This window comes from Pinus tabuliformis, chromosome J (genome assembly GCF_031772625.1).
Source record: "Pinus tabuliformis cultivar Carrire ecotype Pingquan chromosome J, CPIR1, whole genome shotgun sequence".
NCBI lineage: Eukaryota > Viridiplantae > Streptophyta > Pinopsida > Pinales > Pinaceae > Pinus > Pinus tabuliformis.
The window spans coordinates 1,131,133,683-1,131,155,564 of NC_142295.1; the positions used below are offsets into that span (position 1 = coordinate 1,131,133,683).

The 21,882-nt window shown below is 34.8% G+C and overlaps 1 pseudogene; it reads right to left on the reverse strand.

Moving 5' to 3' along the window:
• Nucleotides 1–13,254: 13,254 nt before the first annotated feature.
• On the reverse strand, nt 13,255–15,993 carry LOC149231057 (subtilisin-like protease SBT1.7 pseudogene; annotated as a pseudogene).
• Nucleotides 15,994–21,882: the final 5,889 nt, after the last annotated feature.

Here is a 21,882-nt window from a genome sequence, read left to right on the forward strand (position 1 = left end):
TACAGATTGCGTGTATACGTGATTGTGCCTAAGGAAACTTGCGTATACATGGGTTAACTTAAGGAAACATGCATATATACGCCTCTGTAAACAAGAAAAACAACGTATATAAAGATTTCAAGAAAAAATAAAAAAATAAAACAGTATGAAGAAACTGACCAAACTTACAATCCAAGTTCCTACAGGAACAGACTACACAACAACAGCAAGAAAACAGACAGCTGAGCCCTGATTGGCTTGAAAACTCCCAAACTAGGAACAATAATGATGTTTTCCCCAGTGGAGTCGGCAATTCTGTTAAGGGAAAAAGTTCCCCTAGGGTCTTGCGCTGATACCCCAGCAGACTGAAAGTTGTCTATACATAGAAACACACATTCCACACATCCATTATGCTAATATAAGAAAACTCTACGATAAGGGGCATACCTGAGGTCCTACGTTTGAGAAGGTCCTTCTAGGTTCCAAACCCTTCTTGGAGTTCCTCTTGCTCCTTTGACCTGCAAAACAACCAATTCAAGAAAGTACAACAGTATATGGACTAAACATTATAAAGAAATCATCTTCATATTATAAGGAAAGGTAGTTAGTTATGCAATTAAACAACCATTCACATATGAATTCTAACACGAAGAAGATTTATATCAGGAACAAAGACATTTTTTTATTTTATTATAGACAAATAAAGTACAGAAAGGAACAATTTCACTTGAGTCATCCTTTCGCAGGCTCCAAGCGGAACCGTCCTCCAGTTTCATCCAGTCTCAAGCCTTTAACAAACTCCTTCCATGACTTACTCCATGATATCACAAGTAGCAAATGGACATCATCACACAAGGAAACAAGGGTTTCCTGTAAAAATGGGGGAAGTGTAGGAGGCACAAGGGTTTTAAGACTTGGTCAGGGAAATCTCAGCATAATAACATTTCTCTCTCTTCTCTCTTCCCTTAGGCCTTCCCATTGAAGCCTTTTTATACTTCTCCCAAATTAGTTTTTTAGTTGGGAATTCGTTGGGAACAGTTGGGCCACAGGCACTAACAGGTGATCAGCAGGTAAAACCCGTGATCTCCGCCTGAAATTAAGGAGTTTTATATTTTTAAGTGTTTTAAGACATATACGCGGGTTGGGTATACACAGACCCGCGTATACACGCATTTAGCTCAAGGCAATGTCGTGTATAGGGGATAAAACACTGTTTTTTAAATTTTGGACCAGGTCTGGAAGGAGGGGTTGCCCTAGGCCATGAGTGCAGCATCAAAAACCATAAGAGTGAGATTTGGAGCTATGACAATTAGGATGTAATGGATGGAAAAGAGGAACTTGATTCAACAAATAACTCAAGCACTTCAAACAGTCAAGAGGATTTATGGTGTCATGAAGATATTCTCACGAAAAACTAGGAGTTGATTATTCACCATAGCACTCAACAGATATGAAATCTTTGGCCAAAGGTAATCTTCAAATTGATCAACTTCATGATTCCACATATTTGCGAAAGGTGCACACTCCAACCCTAAATTCGATACAAGATATTTTTTTGAGGATGAATTCACTACAATAGTATGATCTGAAACTCAATCTTGATAAATAGGAAAATTCTAACAATAAATCTTGAAATCCATAAAGAACGAGTTTGCATCTAGGGAAATAATACGAATGAAAGTATTATGTGAGAAAATCCATATTTGACATGGTTCAAAAATTTCACTAGGATTCTGAGAACCTGACATAACCTTTGACAAGAGTTGAAGTGTCTCGACTTCCTGACAAGTTTCAGAACTTTGAAAAGATAGATAAAAATATTTTTTAAACTAAGTTAGATCGCATATTGCATGTGGACAATTGTTATTGGTTAAGTTAACAGGATCACCACTATATGGATGGCATCTATCTACATCGTTGGTTTTATCAGATTCTTGAAAGTGATTAATCAAGTCATGATATTTTTTCTGATCACAAGCCTAAGAATGTATGCATCGAAAAAATCTCATGGTTACACAGATTAGAAGAGTTTCCCCTATACAAAGCAAGAGATGATAACGGATGGAATGGATGCTCTATAATTTCATTGCTTTCTTCATCATGAATAACATTGTTCATCTCAATTCATCTCTTTCTTGTTCCTACTTATCTCTTGATTGTCCTTGCTCACATCTTGAACATTCTTGAATCTAAAAGACAAACATTTTGACATCGGAGGGGAGCCTAAGCTACCGCCATCTATTCATTGGGGAGCCATTGTTACCACCCGAAATATCTACCAACGGGGAGACTAATGCTATCACCCGGGAAACATCAGTGGGGAGTCAAGTCTATGACCCACATCAACATTGAAGAGGACATCTCAAAATCAAATCAAGTGGCACACCTCAACTCGAATTCTCATGGGGGAACTAAACATCTACGACGCCATATCGAGCAATAAGTGATATATGGGAGCACATCTCAACCCATCCTGTTGCCTACTGATCTTCCCAACAATGACCCTCAAAAGCCATGTGGTAGAACACCTACATCATAATTCAAGATTGGACGAGATACCCAAATTATCAAAAGGTAAGGATCACACTCTCCTAAGCCTCCTCAACCTGTTGGCAAGACGGGGAGGGAAAATCCCAACAAGCTCGACTTGTGGGTATGATGCCAACTAGGGTATACTCTACAAATACCAAGATAGGGGAGCAACATCTCCAACCCTATGGATAATAGATATGGGTTATACCCTATTGTCGAGAGATCCCTCAACCCCAGGATTCCTCTATCTCGATTCCACACCTTGAGAGCTCAAACAGGGGGGGAAGAGCTTGCTCAATGTCCTTGACCAACGATTCTCTCTATAGATCAACAACACATTATCATACTCATATTTGGTAATCATCATGTCTCAATAGTAACTATCTCCTATTCATACAAGGCATCAAATAAAATATCATATTAGAACAAAATATACATATCACAAAAATGATACCATAGTCATCCTCCCTCTCGAGGAGGTTTCAACTACAAGCCTAAGCTTGTTTCGTACAACAACACTCTCAATGAAGGTATCTCATTTCCAACTATATATGGGGATTCTTTTCCAAATTTTTCCCACTCTTTTTCATCATAATGTATCCATGACATATCTACAACCTACTCAATAAATCTCTCCAAAAATATTCATCCTGCCTCATAGTTAGTCATGCTAGTAACCATCGTGCTCAAATTGGTCATGCTTAAAGCTACAGACTTATCATTCAAAGAAAAATGGTAGATCGCATACTAGGGAAACACCCAAATGTGCTCGCCAATAATGATCTAAACATCATCAATACATCCATGCAATCACATATCATAGGAACAATGTCAAAGATAGATCATCCCATGCAAATATCTCGAAGGGTGCTTGGCGGCAACTCAATGTGTATGAAGCAACTCAATCATGAATTCACTCAGGTTATGCACAACACACACACACACACACACATATATGAACGGGTGTTGGAACATCAATGCTTCAATCAACTGTCGGTTTCCAAGTCAGGTTCAACAATATCTCTTCACAACTTCTTGAAATTCAATCGGAGTGTCCAAGGATTTGCATTTCCATTTTCAAAAAAACTCTTCAATAGCTTTGCAATGCATATTTTATTTTCCAAACTTCAGGATGAGATACATCGTGCCATGATTCTTCATTTCGAACTTCAGAGGCCATCTCCCTCTTACTTTGATCATTAGAGGCTCATTACCTGTCAAGAGTAGATCATCAGTATATATAAAAACCAAAATCAAAGACATACCTTGGACCCCTTTTGAAGTAGAGGTTTGGATCGACACATCTTCTTGGCTTCACTAGGTAATTGTCAATGCGGACATACCCAACTCGGGAAGCTTGCTTCATACAATGCTTTCTGCAAACATAACACTTTACCAAACCAATATGCTCAGCTTTACATAAGTCAATATTGTGCAATCAAATCAACTAATTCATCTTATCAAATTTTAGATTCCAAATCAGAACTAATATCAAAATCATCAATATCACTGTAACAAATTCTTTGGACCAAGTGACAGGTAGAGCTCATATCCAAATATAAAATTATGACTTTATCATGCCAACAAGTTTTCATCTACCCAGCAATATCAATCCAAACTTCATCAAGTCATCCTCATGATCATAATATATGTCGCTAGATGTAAACACATACACCAATAATAAGTCATGCAAGTTCCATCGATTTATTGTGATATAAATTCCCAGTGGAGTCGGCAATTCTGTTAAGGGAAAAAGTTCCCCTAGGTCTTGCGCTGATACCCCAGCAGACTGAAAGTTGTCTATACATAGAAACACACATTCACAATCCATTATGCTAATATAAGAAAACTCTACGATAAGGGGCATACCTGAGGTCCTACGTTTGAGAAGGTCCTTCTAGGTTCCAAACCCTTCTTGGAGTTCCTCTTGCTCCTTTGACCTGCAAAACAACCAATTCAAGAAAGTACAACAGTATATGGACTAAACATTATAAAGAAATCATCTTCATATTATAAGGAAAGGTAGTTAGTTATGCAATTAAACAACCATTCACATATGAATTCTAACACGAAGAAGATTTATATCAGGAACAAAGACATTTTTTTATTTTATTATAGACAAATAAAGTACAGAAAGGAACAATTTCACTTGAGTCATCCTTTCGCAGGCTCCAAGCGGAACCGTCCTCCAGTTTCATCCAGTCTCAAGCCTTTAACAAACTCCTTCCATGACTTACTCCATGATATCACAAGTAGCAAATGGACATCATCACACAAGGAAACAAGGGTTTCCTGTAAAAATGGGGGAAGTGTAGGAGGCACAAGGGTTTTAAGACTTGGTCAGGGAAATCTCAGCATAATAACATTTCTCTCTCTTCTCTCTTCCCTTAGGCCTTCCCATTGAAGCCTTTTTATACTTCTCCCAAATTAGTTTTTTAGTTGGGAATTCGTTGGGAACAGTTGGGCCACAGGCACTAACAGGTGATCAGCAGGTAAAACCCGTGATCTCCGCCTGAAATTAAGGAGTTTTATATTTTTAAGTGTTTTAAGACATATACGCGGGTTGGGTATACACAGACCCGCGTATACACGCATTTAGCTCAAGGCAATGTCGTGTATAGGGGATAAAACACTGTTTTTTAAATTTTGGACCAGGTCTGGAAGGAGGGGTTGCCCTAGGCCATGAGTGCAGCATCAAAAACCATAAGAGTGAGATTTGGAGCTATGACAATTAGGATGTAATGGATGGAAAAGAGGAACTTGATTCAACAAATAACTCAAGCACTTCAAACAGTCAAGAGGATTTATGGTGTCATGAAGATATTCTCACGAAAAACTAGGAGTTGATTATTCACCATAGCACTCAACAGATATGAAATCTTTGGCCAAAGGTAATCTTCAAATTGATCAACTTCATGATTCCACATATTTGCGAAAGGTGCACACTCCAACCCTAAATTCGATACAAGATATTTTTTTGAGGATGAATTCACTACAATAGTATGATCTGAAACTCAATCTTGATAAATAGGAAAATTCTAACAATAAATCTTGAAATCCATAAAGAACGAGTTTGCATCTAGGGAAATAATACGAATGAAAGTATTATGTGAGAAAATCCATATTTGACATGGTTCAAAAATTTCACTAGGATTCTGAGAACCTGACATAACCTTTGACAAGAGTTGAAGTGTCTCGACTTCCTGACAAGTTTCAGAACTTTGAAAAGATAGATAAAAATATTTTTTAAACTAAGTTAGATCGCATATTGCATGTGGACAATTGTTATTGGTTAAGTTAACAGGATCACCACTATATGGATGGCATCTATCTACATCGTTGGTTTTATCAGATTCTTGAAAGTGATTAATCAAGTCATGATATTTTTTCTGATCACAAGCCTAAGAATGTATGCATCGAAAAAATCTCATGGTTACACAGATTAGAAGAGTTTCCCCTATACAAAGCAAGAGATGATAACGGATGGAATGGATGCTCTATAATTTCATTGCTTTCTTCATCATGAATAACATTGTTCATCTCAATTCATCTCTTTCTTGTTCCTACTTATCTCTTGATTGTCCCTGCTCACATGTTGAACATTCTTGAATCTAAAAGACGAACATTTTGACATCGGAGGGGAGCCTAAGCTACCACCATCTATTCATTGGGGAGCCATTGTTACCACCCGAAATATCTGCCAACGGGGAGACTAATGCTACCACCGGGGAAACATCAGTGGGGAGTCAAGTCTATGACCCACATCAACATTGAAGAGGACATCTCAAAATCACATCAAGTGGCACATCTCAACTCGAATTCTCATGGGGGAACTAAACATCTACGACCCCATATCGAGCAATAGGTGATATATGGGAGCACATCTCAACCCATCCTATTGCCTACTGATCTTCCCAACAATGACCCTCAAGAGCCATGTGGTAGAACACCTACATCATAATTCAAGCTTGGACGAGATACCCAAATTACCAAAAGGTAAGGATCACACTCCCCTAAGCCTCCTCAACCCGTTGGCAAGACGGGGAGGGAAAATCCCAACAAGCCCGACTTGTGGGTATGATGCCAACTAGGGTATACTCTACAAATACCAAGATAGGGGAGCAACATCTCCAACCCTATGGGTAATAGATATGGGTTATACCCTATTGTCCAGAGATCCCTCAACCCCAGGATTCCTCTATCTCAATTCCACACCCTGAGAGCTCAAACAGGGGGGAAGAGCTTACTCAATGTCCTTGACCAACGATGCTCTCTATAGATCAACAACATATTATCATACTCATATTTGGTAATCATCATGTCTCAATAGTAACTATCTCCTATTCATACAAGACATCAAATAAAATATCATATTAGAACAAAATATACATATCACAAAAAGGATACCATAGTCATCCTCCCTCTCGAGGAGGTTTCAACTACAAGCCTAAGCTTGTTTCGTACAACAACACTCTCAATGAAGGTATCTCATTTCCAACTATATATGGGATTCTTTTCCAATTTTTTCCCACTCTTTTTCATCATAATGTATCCATGTCATATCTAGAACCTACTCAATAAATCTCTCCAAAAATATTCATCCTGCCTCATAGCTAGTCATGCTAGTAACCATCGTGCTCAAATTGGTCATGCTTAAAGCTACAAACTTATCATTCAAAGAAAAATGGTAGATCGCATACTAGGGAAACACCCAAATGTGCTCGCCAATAATGATCTAAACATCATCAATACATCCATGCAATCACATATCATAGGAACAATGTCAAAGATAAATCATCCCATGCAAATATCTCGAAGGGTGTTTGGCGGCAACTCATTGTGTATGAAGCAACTCAATCATGAATTCACTCAGGTTATGCACAAAACACACACGCACACACACATATGAACGGGTGTTGGAACATCAATGCTTCAATCAATTGTCAATTTCTAAGTTAGGTTCAACAATATCTCTTCACAACTTCTTGAAATTCAATCGGAGTGTCAAAGGATTTGCATTTCCATTTTCAAAAAACTATTCAATAGCATTGCAATGCATATTTTATTTTCCAAACTTCAGGATGAGATACATCGTGCCATGATTCTTCATTTCAAACTTCAGAGGCCATATCCTTCTTACTTTTATCATTAGAGGCTCATTACCTGTCAAGGGTAGATCATCAGTATATATAAAAACCAAAATAAAAGACATACCTTGGACCCCTTTTGAAGTAGAGTTTTGGATCGACACATCTTCTTGGCTTCACTAGGTAATTGTCAATGTGGACATACCCAAATTGGGAAGCTTGCTTCAAACAATGCTTTTTGCAAACATAACACTTTACCAAACCAATATGCTCAGCTTTACATAAGTCAATATTGTGCAATCAAATCAACTAATTCATCTTATCAAATTTTAGATTCCAAATCAAAACTAATATCAAAATCATCAATATCACTGTAACAAATTCTTTGGACCAAGTGACAGGTAGAGCTCATATCCAAATGTAAAATTATGACTTTATCATGCCAACAAGTTTTCATCTACCCAACAATATCAATCCAAAATTCATCAAGTCATTCTCATGATCATAATATATGTCACTAGATGTAAACACATACACCAATAATAAGTCATGCAGGTTCCATCGATTTATTGTGATATAACTTCATACTGAATCGCAAATGTCAATATTTCAACCATTTTGTCAAAGCTAATGATGTCAACACATAATACAAGTCACTAAAAGTCACTATGCCCATATAGCATTATTATTAAGGAAAATCATCAGTCCTCAAATCAAATCATTAGTCATCAGGTCAAATCCCAAACAGTGAGATCTATAGCCCTAGACATATCTCAATCATCAAGTCAAAGTTCTAAATCATTATCAAGCATCATGTCAAAACTCCAAACAATGTTTTATCTAAATCAATCAGCCCAATCTAGTCAAACCCTTGCAACTATTATCAAATATTTTCATACACAAGCATCAATGGTTAAATCATAATGACATATTGATATGAATATCTCGATCACCTGCAAACATAAGTTTAGTCAACATATTCACATTATAGTAGGTCAAACATTCAAACTTCCCTGCTCATAGAACTTTCTATTGTCTTCTCCATGTCTGTAAGACAGGCATCCTTCAGGTTTACTTTTGATTTTATGCACAAAGCTTCACTTTTTTGACCTACAGGCATAATCGCACCCGTAGGCCTTCCTCCGTGCGGTTCAGAGGCTACAGTCGCACCCTTGAGGTTACCTTCCTCTATGTGATTGGAAGGCTACATTCACACCCTTGAGATTACTTTTGTGTGGTTGAGGCTATAGTCACACCCATAGGCTTGTTTTTGTCTGATTGAGGCTTAAAGTAAAGGAAATATCTCTCTTCTCATATCATAATTTTGTTGCAAACCAACAATATTAGATATTTTTCTATTCATGCCCATAAATCATATTTCAATAGTAAATAATCTTATATACAAATAACGCAAATGATAATAGGAGTAGGGATCTTATGGAGAGATTCTACCTCTGAATTGGAAGCCACTTCAGTCATCTTCATTCAAGTCATAACCTTGTATATAATATTGTCATGCAGCAACAGATCTATTAGATATTAAATTCATACTATATCACATCATGGTCATATCATGTTAGCATCAACTACTTCACCATTACATCATTACATCAATCTTTCATCAAGGGTTAGTTTCTAATAACTAATAGGAGTATATTTCAATGATCATGATCATAACATTACATAACTCAATCCATCAAGTCAGGGCATTCAGTTTTTCCATACATCAAAACATAACTACGGTCAACAAAATATCTTGAATATCAATCTCATTGTTACACTTATATCATCATGGCTACCATGCTTATCACAAACATTATTAATAATATCAAGTTACTATCTATTAGAATCAAGGTGCTAGCCTCCATCAAGTATACCAATATATCATAGATCAATATTAAATAAAATCAAGAAGTTCATTGTGTCTAAATGGTAAGATAATTGTTCACTACCAAGAGCATCATTTCATCATACATGAGGTATTTATGAAGGTTATATACTCATCATACCTTAGGGCTTACCTTGCCATCCAATATTACAATTGAAACATAACATTGAAACAATATACCATGCATACCTGTACACCTTCTTATTTTTCATAGGCAACTTATAGCACTTTGTTACCTTTATTAGCTCATCTCTTCCTGCATTAGCCATGATCCTCTAGAAGGATCCACTTATCACAACTCATCAAGAGGTTAGAAGCATATGAATAATCAAATATACATGCAGGAAGTATAGGTAATAATAAAAAAAATAATTAGATCTATAAGTGTAAAAAAAATTAAAGTCATAAAGGAGCATCATAAATCAAGAAATACTCATCTTCAATAAGAGGTGATCATCGCCCATCACTTTTCATGGTCCACTTGTTTAATTCAATATATATTCATCAACTTCGTCATCAACCAAGCCTAATAGAAGCTATCCCAGCTAGGGCTTCATCAAATTTGTCAAATTGACCATGCTAGGGTTTCTAGATTTCGTATATCACATATTTGCCATAAACCAGGGTTTATCTCAAACCCTAACCTCATAATATCCATCAAACCCTAATACAAACATTTCCTAGGGTTCCTTCAAACCCTAGAATTATTTTAGGTCTCCTCCATCCTCTCTCCCTTCCATCAATGGTGTCATCATAGGGGTGACCTTCAATGACTTTTCTTCAACCCAAATCTGAAACCATTTTAATTTTTTCTTAGGGCTATATTGTTCTTTGCTTTGATAATTTCATTTCTTCATTAACATATTAAATTCACCACATAACATCATAACATTATTCAGCAACACATGCAACTATGTAGAAAGAACAATATCATTGTCATCAATGCAACAGAACATAAAGGAACAATAAAATAAAATCATTCACACATAGGGACACTAGGATTGATTGGAGACCATGGAAAAACCCACTATCGGGAAAACCCATTAAAATTCTTCTTCTTATTAGATCGTCATTGAATGATTCATTAAATGAGAGTACAATAATCTAAAACCATAAACCTATCCAACAATAATCAACTAAACAATATCCATAAAATGAACCCATCAATGCATATACTCAAAACTGTGATTCATAAGCTTGAAATGAACTGTCACTGTCTACGATCAATTATCGAACCCTATAGTCAACAAGCGAAAACTTTGGACAACTGAAAAACCAACATTTAGGTCCTAATCGCATGGAGGATGATTCATGCGTGTGATTGAAAAGGTCCAGTCACTCCCTTGAACCTGTAAGCCAACGACTATGGTCGCATTGAGTTATAACATGAAGTTATGAGCTTGAATTATGGACCTGGGCGTGCCCAATAACCATAAAATCGACCAAACTTCATTTTAGATTCACCTAATTTCTAACTTCAAAATTGAAATTACATAAACTTTTTCCTAATTTTATATTACTAAAACATTTACAAAATATTTTATTAAAAAATGTTTTCATTATTATATATAATCACTTATATACTAATATATGACATAATGTAGTAAATCTTAATCTATCTTAAACTTGGATACTTATCAAATATGGAGCTTTTTTATATATGTCTTTTAAAAATTATATATTAAGAATTTTTTTTACTTTAAATTCACAAATTATATTTTTTATAAATACTTTTTAATAATAATAATAACTACTATTTAAAAATATAATTTTTAATTTTAATAATAATAATAAAATTTAAATTAAATTAAATTAAATTAGTTGATATATATTTATCAGTTATTTATTACTAATATTTCCTCATGATATATTTTGGGTTACTACTGGTTTTCAAGTGCCTTAAAAGATAGATTTTGTACATTACCTCCTTCGAATTCAACACCCTCCCTAGATTGAGACCTAAAAGCAGCGATTGAAATTTAAATAACAATAATGAATGCAATGAGCACGATATTTCAAAACTTTTAATAATCATTAAAAAAAATTAATTAACTAATATGATATTTTATATATAAAAATGTGAAATATAAAATATAATTTTTTATGTAGTTATATGTGTTAAGAGAGTTTATATATATTTTAATTCAAGATTAATCGAGTATCAAGAGGGATCAAATTTTTAGAGATGTAATTTTTTCTTGAAATTTTGCATTTAAAAAAAATGTTTATATCTTAAGAGATTTAATCTTTCTCTATGCTTCATCCAGTATATGTCCTAGGTTAATATGTATCTATGTTGGTTCTATATACACACATACCATGCATTAACTCTATACATCTATGTTGGTTCTATATACACACATACAAACACACACACCATGTATTAACTCTATAAAGGAATTGATTATTTTAGAGTGGACAAATTAGAGAAATCAACTTATAGGGTAATTTTTACTTATTGTTCCAGTTTTAAAATTTGGGGTGAAAAACTTTAGGAGCTTTTTTGAAGCCTTAAATGACTATTTTTTTTCGCTCACCTTTTATTGAAATACATTCCATAATAGATATCTTTACAATTGTACAAGAATCACCTCAATTAGATCACATATGAGGTTGTAGGAGGTTGAACTATCATGATTGACCACCATATTTGAGAGGATGCCACTTGAACCATGGTTCCTCATGGAAAATGGGTTGGCCATGTCAGAACTATGAAGGCTCTAGAACGGTTGAGTTGTAACTCATATTGAAGGTGAATCAATGAAATTTAACCCTTAGTTAGCTAAAGAGATATCTTAGTTCAGTGCATTGTGTTCCATAGTTGAGTAGAGTAGGTGAGCAAGAAAAAATAGAGAGGGTTTGTGTTATGTAGTAGTTGGTCGCAAGTTTGACTCCCTTGTATTTACACCAATTCCATTCAAAGAAAGAGAGAGAAAGAGAGAGCAACAACACCTTCCCCTTGGATTTTCTCTCAATAGGGCTTACGAGGTCACATCTTGTGTTATTGAGGTTTTGTCAGTTATTGTTTCATATAAAATGTTCAAACAAATACATATCTCTCATATTCTAAAAAAAATTTCTCTCTATGCACATATATATAGTATGTCAATAATCCCTCTTCTCTCTATATATAACATAGTTGTAGATATTGAAATATTTTAGTTGTGGTCCACATTAATTTCTTTCTCTTTGATATTTTATTTAAAATGGTTATTGAAATATTATTTTTCTCTTAGTTTGAAATATTTTATTTATGGTATAATATTTTGAGTAATTGACATAAATGTTATTATCTTTTCTAGCCTAATTCAATTTTAAGATATGACATGGAGCTCATAATAAGTATTTCATTACTTCAAACCTTGTTGTCGAAAAATGTTTTGATGACCAAAACATATATATATATATATATATATATATTACTTATATATAATATATAATTAATTTTCAAATTATATATAAATAATAATAGATTATATTTTCGCCAAGAAAGCTTTGGATTGATGGTGCCAGTGGATGCTTACCTACCAAAAAAATAATACATTATATTTTCATATTATTTAAAAAATATAAATAATGATGAGTATGAAATTTAATCATATTATTTAAAAAATATAAATAATGATGAGTATGAAATTTAATTATCATTAAAATTTATGTTCAAAGAAAAATTAAAAGTGAAAATAACATAAAAAGGTTCATTCCAACTAGTTTCAGTTTTATGAGAGAGATTGAAAATAGAAGCCCCACATATATAAATAACTGTATAAAAAGATGTCAAACTCGCATCTTTACATTTGTAATATTTGCACAGTCACATTTGCGTTTGTGATATTTGCATGAAGTGAAATGCATAGTCTAACAACTTTGAAAACATACATTTCCTGTATCACATTTTTATTTTACTGGCAACAGGATATTTTCATTTTACAGGTAATAGGAATTGACAAGTAAGCATGCAGAAGATAATGGAGTAAGGTAAGCCTACAATGACTGGAAGTTGGAAAAAACAAAACAAAATGCGTTACATCTTCATGGATGGATGGCTTCTACTTTTATTCAAACTAGAGGCCCACAGACGAACAACTGGGCCAGTCCACTCATTCTTCATCACTCCACTGTCCAGGCTATGGCCACAGGACTGCGAACAACTTGCGTTCCGCCCTTCACGCATTTCCACAATATTTGACCGAAGGCTTGGCGTCCTTTAGGTTTGTGGTCAGCTGCAATTTTGCTTTCAAATGTCACTGTATAAGTCGCCTTCTGGTTTTGCTTTTCGAAGGCGAGCGTCGTTGGCTGCACGGTTATATTTACGTTTTCAGGGCTCTCGACTGCCATTTCATATACAGACGGTGCTCCTCCAACGTTCGTCACGGTTCTCCTCGTAACACGAACCAAACTACGCGGCTTAAACACCACGGAGAATGATGGGTAGTTGAGATCTCCTGGCGCGGAGAGTAATTTGGGGCAGGATGTTGCCTGCCTTGTCAGAATATGAATTTGCTTTGCTGTGTAATTTAGGGTACACAGAAAGCTAACGTAGTCGTCCATTCCAAGATCATAGAGGAGACCGGGATCCAAGGCAGCATTGGGATTCACATGACCCGCGCCCATTGCAAAGGCATTTGCAGGTAAAGCGGTGAATGAGTCGCTTATAGGGCTTTTGCGGTTGTCGAATAGCACGGAAGATGTCATGAGAGCCGATTTTATTGCAGCGGGTGTCCATGCCGGATGAGCAGCGCGTATAAGCGCCGCGATGCCGGTCACATGAGGGCAAGACATCGAAGTCCCAGAGATTATGTTGAAATCTACTCTTTCCTTGTCGGTGTACGTTGGCCCCACGTGCCCTGTCCACGCCGCCAATATGTTGACTCCCGGAGCAATCAGGTCCGGTTTAAGGATCTCCGGAACGACGGTATTCGGCCCTCTGGACGAAAATGCTGTTACGACCGGAGCTCGTGCTTTACCAATTACAGTCAGCCCCTCCAATTTAATAGTTGCCATAGGATTTGTGCTCGTGTTTATATAAGCTTTTATGTATTCCCCGGCCTTGGGACCCACCATGGTCGCCGGGAACAGATTATGACTGGTCGGCGAATAGTCTCCATCTTCATCCTGATTAACCAGAATCATCCCCGCACCGCCGGCTCGTCGCACGACCAGTCCCTTTTCTATAATATCGACTTGTCCAAGATCACAGAGTACAATTTTTCCACGGATCATATCGGGATGAAGGCTTCCATCAATGCAGAAGTTTGCATACTTCTTACTCGACGCTGTTTTCCCGTATACCAAAGGCAATTGCTCGTTGGCCAGAGACAAGTCTTTGTTGAGGGCGAAGCCCATGTAGCTTTTGCCGTTGCCAAGCACGACGGGAGCCGGGAACTCTCTGTCGATGGTGCTGGCGCCTACGGTGGTTATCCATGGCGCCGTGTTGAAAATCTCATAAGGCCCTGAATTACCGGCCGAACACGAGACAAAAACACCCTTCTCAGTCGCTCCCAGAGCTCCAATTGCTATAATATCATCATAATAAGCGGCATCACTAACGATGCCGAGCGATATGGATAGCATGTCGACTCCGTCCGAAACAGCCGCCTCCATTCCCGCAAGCACATCTGAAGTTACGCAGTCAAACGCCCAACAGACTTTATAGACGGCCAATCGAGCTTTGGTAGCCATGCCTCTAGCCGTCCCTGGGGCGAAACCAAGAAAGCTGGAAGCAGGCACCTCCGACCCGGCCGCAGTAGAGGAAGTGTGCGTACCATGTCCTTCGGCATCCCGAGGAGATCTGTAATCGTCTTTTCCGTGGACACGACCGTACTGGGCTTCATATCCTTTGACAAAGTAACGGGCTCCAATGAGTTTTTTATTACAGTGGGACGCATTGAAGTCGGAACCCACTTCACACTCTCCCTTCCATTTCGCGGGCGCGGGAGTACTTAGGCCATGATCGCTGAAGCTCTTGCTCTCGGGCCATATTCCTGTATCCACCACGCCCACGATGACATCATCACCGTAATGCGACAATGGCCATAGACCATCAGTAGAGCTCAACCCCAGAAAGTCCGGGGTCCGAGTAGTATGAAGCCTACCGACAGAGTCCGGCAATACAGCCAAGCATCCATCCATATTCAGCATAGCTTGAGCGCCTGTGCTGGTCAGCTTGGCAGAAAAGCCATGCATCACCGTATCGTACATGTATAGCATAGCAGTGGGATCCGATTTGGATCCTGAAACCCGGTCTATCATTGAAGCGTACCAGTGTTGGTGGAGGCTGAAATGATGGGGTTTCATGGATTTATCCATGTAAACAATATACGATTTGATCTCCTCATCCTCACTAGACGTAGCCAACGCCTGTGAAGGCAACACTAAACTAATGATCACCAAAACAATTGCGCAGTTACAAGCCTTAATAATCTCCATATCACTAGCAGCGATATGATACAGCAAAATGACAGCAATGAAATTACGCACAAAGAGGGACTCAATCCCTGGAGCTCATTCCTTGCCGAGAATTCATGCGATGCATGTCCAAAATTTATAGGAAAGAGCGTGTATAATATTCCATGTAAATTCCATGTAATTGAGAAATGCTGTTGAATCATGCTTCCTGCTTGACAAAAGAAAATGAGAACGCGTTTACATAAAGAGATGATGGGATATCTCGCTGTCAGTTGCATTCAACTGAGAGAAACATGATGTGGAATATTTGGTCGGAGAACAACTACATTGGTTTTTAATGGATACAGGGTTTTAGATGCCATTTTTAGTCAATATCTCGTGTTCGAGGATACTGGGTTTTAGATGCCATTTTTAGTCAGTAAAATTTCCACGACCTTAACAGGGGAAGAGCCGTGGGACATTAAATTGGGCTCGCGTTCGGATCATGTTTTAGGCTTTAGCAGAGGATAAGGTGGGAAAAGTTCAAAATATTTAGGATTATTTAGTGTATTCTAATTTTTTATTGATATTATTATTTTAGAATTTTTATATATTTATTTTATTAATTCAATTTAGACCTTTTAATTTTAATTTGTGGTGGTATTTATACGAAATGTCTCGTCTATTTTTAAATTAATAAAATATAAAATTTTATTTATATAAATATATTTTTAGGGTAATGTAATTTAAATAGATAGTAAATTTAAGTAAATAGTAAAATGGAGAATTTTTGGAAAATCATTTTTAAAATTGATGGTGAAAATTACACCAAATACAAATTATATAAGTGGAAAAAATTTAATATGATTTTTGAGTTTTTAATTCCATTTTTTTATGTGAGATGTTTTATTTAGAGACAATAAAATATTCAATTTTAAATGAAGTTTTTTTTATGAGTGTAGTTATGTTTAGAGATTTGAGTTTATATAAAAGGGAAATGAATTAAGGACTTGAATGCATATAATTAGGAAAATAAATTATTCACTAAATCATTTAAACTAATATTTTTTAACAATAAAAAATTAATAACAATATTATTATATCATTTTTATTAGTTTAAATATATAAAATTTGATAAATAACAAATCTCATATAATCAAATTTAATATGGTTATGTATAAAAAATTTAACGAAAAATAATTTTAATAAAATATATAAAATTTGATCTCATATAATCAAATTTAATATGGTTATGTATAAAAAATTTAACGAAAAATAATTTTAATAAAAAATATAAAATTTGATAAATAACAAATCTCATATAATCAAATTTAATATGGTTATGTATAAAAAATTTAACGAAAAATAATTTTAATATGGTTATGTATAAAAAATTTAATGAAAAATAATTTTATAAAAAATGTTTTTTCAATTGAATTTAATGAAATTTGATAAAACATATTTATTTATGCATGGTGAAAATATTATTATATAATGAGACTTTTTTAAATAAAAAATTAGAATAAATTTCAAGATGAATGGGAAAATGATCCATCCATTTATAAAATAGTGAATAGTGTCATCATTTAAATACTTTATAAAATAACTTTTATTTTTCATATGTAATTTTTATTCTCAAATATTTTTTATTAAATTTTAGTGAATAATATAATAGAAACTAAACCTCATACAAATAACTATTTTAAATTATTTTTATTTTCTATAATATAATTCTTATATTAAAACTATTTGAAATTTCATAAGTTAATGTAAATTAAACCCGTTGTAAACCAATTACTTTATTTTTCATGTGTAATTTTTACTCTCAAATATTTTTTATTAAATTTTAATGAATAATATAATAAAAACTAAACCTCATATAAATAACTATTTTAAATTATTTTTATTTTCTATAATATAATTCTTATCTTAAAACTATTTGAAATTTCATAAGTTAATGTAAATTAAACCCGTTGTAAACCAATTACTTTAGATTATTATTATAATAATAACTCAAATCTAAAAATCCTACTTACATATTCCAAGTAATTGTTGACTTACTTTAAATCACTATCGTAATAATAATTTTAGCCTCTTAATGGTTGACTTACTTTAAATCAATATGATAATAGTAATTCAAATCCAAAAAATCGTATAAATTTGTGTAGAAAATAACATATTCCACCTAATTGCTGAATACTGTTGAATGGAGTTGTCTATAATGCGACTTTTTGAGATTCCGGTGACGGAATCCGATGGAGGAAATTGAGATGAAATCATGATTTGTTGCAGTTAAAATGGTTTTTTAACTGCATATTCGGATTCCGCACCCTGAAAAATCCCTGGGACACTTTCATTGTGTAGAAACTAGTTATCAAACTTCGATTTCAATAAATTACTGCCAAATTTTCACCGGAAAAAATCGCCAAAAAAGCTTTCAAAAAATCGCGTTAAAGACTACGGCCTGTTGAATTATGCTCCCCGAGTTTGAGTGAAATACCGTGTGGCATATTTGGCTTTATCGGGAATAACATGTCCAATATTCAATAACGTTCTCGAAGGCATGAAACACGATATTTCGCTCCAGCAGTCAACACAAAGAGAGGGCCGCAAAACAATTAAATTGAGTTTGAATGAATGCGATCTTTTGTGTGTGAGGGGACAGGCCAGTTTTGTCCGAGAAAATTCCACCACCATTTTACACCAAACCAAAATCTATATGTTTTATTATTAGTCCCAGCCGTCACGGCATGGACGGACCATCAATAATTGAAATAACTCTACAATAATTGGGAGTTGGAAGTTGGAATTAAGTCTACAGTAATTGGAAGTTGTGAGGGGACAGGCCAGTTTTGTTCGAGAAAATTCCACCACCTATTCACACTAAACCAATATCTATATGTTTTATTATCAGTCCCAGCCGTCACGGCATGGACGGACTATTAGTAATTGAATTAAGTCTACAATAATGGGAAGTTGGAAGAGCCACAGAAGCGACTGATGTATGTCTTCACATTTTCATGGATGCGCAACATCTTAATGGATGCCTTCAACTTTTATTCAAGCTAGAGGGCCACAGGCGTAGTCATCCTATACGAACGACCGGGCCAGTCCTCCTACACGATAATTATCGTGATGGGCCACCGGACTGCAAACAACTTGCGTTCCACCCTTCACGCATTTCCACAATACTTGACCGAAGGCTTGACGTCCTTTAAGTTTTTCGTCAGCTGCAATTTTGCTTCAAATGTCACTTGTCACTTTCTCATTTTGCTTTTGGATGGTGAATCTGGTTTCCAGTGATCAAATTTGAAGGGTTTTGGAAAGGTATAAATTTATCTCATCTTTTAAAGATGAAAAGTTATTAAAAAAAAATTATACTTTTATTAACACGTGTATATTAAATAAACTCTTTATAAAAAACGTCAAAATGAAATGGTAAAATGTCAAAATGAAATGGTGACCTGAATCTTTAAAATTTAAAAAGTGGTTACATTAAAACACTATAAAATTTTAATAGAATTTAGTAAATAGGCAAACATTTTCTCAATTTCTCAAGGTATGCCCGTTGAAGCAATCAATAGCATCATCGGCCTGGATTAGTCATCTCAGCGCCGCCCTGGATTAGTCATCTCAGCACCGCTAGTTCAATAGCTAGCCATGTTTGCGCTGCAGCCAAAGAGCATAGATTGGGTGCCCCACTATAGATAAATTCAAAAAATTATGTAATTAAAAGGAAAGTTTTTCACATCTAATGAGGAAATATTGTAATATGTTTCGTTGATGTCTTTTTCTAATAATATGGTTTCTTTTCATTAACAATGTCCTTTAATTTTTCTATGATTTCACATCAACTTAAAAACCCTTCATAGTTGTAGCTACATGGACACCCACACACAGAACTAATTTCCTAGATGTCAAATTGAGAAAATGAAGCAGGAGAAGACCAACCAGAAAAAGAAAATTAAGTTTTCTCGGTGTAGGCACACCAATCTTATGTTGTGTGGTTATTAAATAGCCCTGGAGTTTCATTCTAACACTTTTGCCCAGTTCAAAGCTCTACATAATTTTATCCGAAGCACACTTATTATTTCTCAATTTTTTTTTATAGCATTAATTTCTATGTTTTCAAAAGCTAGAGAGTTAGTAAAGAAAAAAGATTTTTAAGATAAGAGAAGAAATACACAATTTTAAATGAAGTTTGATTTTGCAAATGCTAGGCTTAGTAGTAAGCTTGATTACAATAAGTTCAAACGGAAGAAATGCTAGGCTTTTGTAAGAATTATGGTTGTCAGTCACGGAATCATGTAAAAATAGAAAAGAGATGGTAGTAGTTATTTACAAGAATATAAAAAAAAGTTTGAATAACTAAGTGTAGTTACCACCATCTAATGGGGTAATTTCATAATTGAACAATCTTGTCTGAATGGTTGTCAAAATTGAATATCTTGTCTTAATGGTTGGTTGACAAGAAAGAAAGAAATTGTTGCAAATTAGGAAAGAAAATGAACATATAACAGAAAATGTGGTTATGATGTAAAAGTGTCAATATTATCACTTTAATCTATTTTTAAACACGATAAAATTACATCTTTATCTAATTTATTACTATAAAATGAAAAATTATTCATTTATTACTATAAAATGAGAATGTATTCATTTATTACTATAAATTAAGAATTCAAATTAATAAATAGATTACTTTGTCTATATACTGAATTTCGCTAAAAAGAAACCCTAAATAAAGAACCCTATCAGTCTTATTATGCTATCTCAAGATTTCCATGTTGAACATGAGAATTTCAAAGTAATGATGTCTTCATGGAAAATGTAAGGAACACTATGTCAATATATCTACGTGGAACATCAAAGTAATGTTATGAATATGTGCTCATCAAGGTAGGATGGAAGTTTTTTTCATAGCGGTAGGATGATCATAGTACTCGAATATATTCGACATCCTCAAAGATGTAGTAGATGGTAGTAGTTATTTACAAGATGGAAAAAATAATTGTGAATCAATAAGTCTAATGAGGTAATCTCATAATTGAACAATCTTGTGTTAATGATGAGTTGACAAGAAAGAATAAAATTTTACAAATTAAAGAAAATGGAAATACCACATAGTTTGTGGTTATGATGTAAAAATGTCAATAATGTCACTTTAATCTATTTTTAAGCACTGGACAAGTATAAAAAATATCGTTTCAAAATTTGAACTGCATACCTGTTGAAGGCCATTGATTGGGACCGTGAAATCGCTTTTCTTCGTCCACGCTTCAAAAGCTTCATAACTCCCCTTCAATATATGAAAAAATATGAACTGAAATACTTCAATGGATTGATATTTCAGAGTTGAGTAGAGCAATATGTAATTACAAGCAGAAGTAAATATAAGGAGACAAAAATCCACATCAAACCTTCTAGTTGAACGGAAAGATTAAGAGACTCTGCTTGATACGGAGTATAACCTTGATGGTTCTCATTCCGCAACAATTTTATCATTTCCTCCTTAGGAAGGGCAAAAAGCCCTCGACTTTGCTCAAAGACTTAGACCAAAAAAATCTTCATTGATGACATGATGGACCATATAAAAAAATACAGATTCTACACAGACTATATAAAGATCAATCAACCATTCCATACATAATAATGATATAAAAAAATACAGAGTCTACATAGACTATATAAAAATCAATCAACCATTCCATACATAATAATTTTAATGGGTTTTTCCTAAATCAATGAACTGAAAGTTGAAAATTATAATTGAGAGTTAAAATACCTTGCGAACTTGTGCTGCACTCACAGTAAGGTTGGGATTGGAAAAATCAATGCAGGCAAGATTCACAAGCTCAGAATCATCCTTAATTCTGTCTTTTGTCATTTGTTTCTTTTAAATCTCCGATACCTTGAAAATATGCATGTTCACGGATATCAATACATAGCTACTTCTCATATGCTATCTGCGAAAAGAAACTTCTGTTATTAACGAATGTGAACATAAGC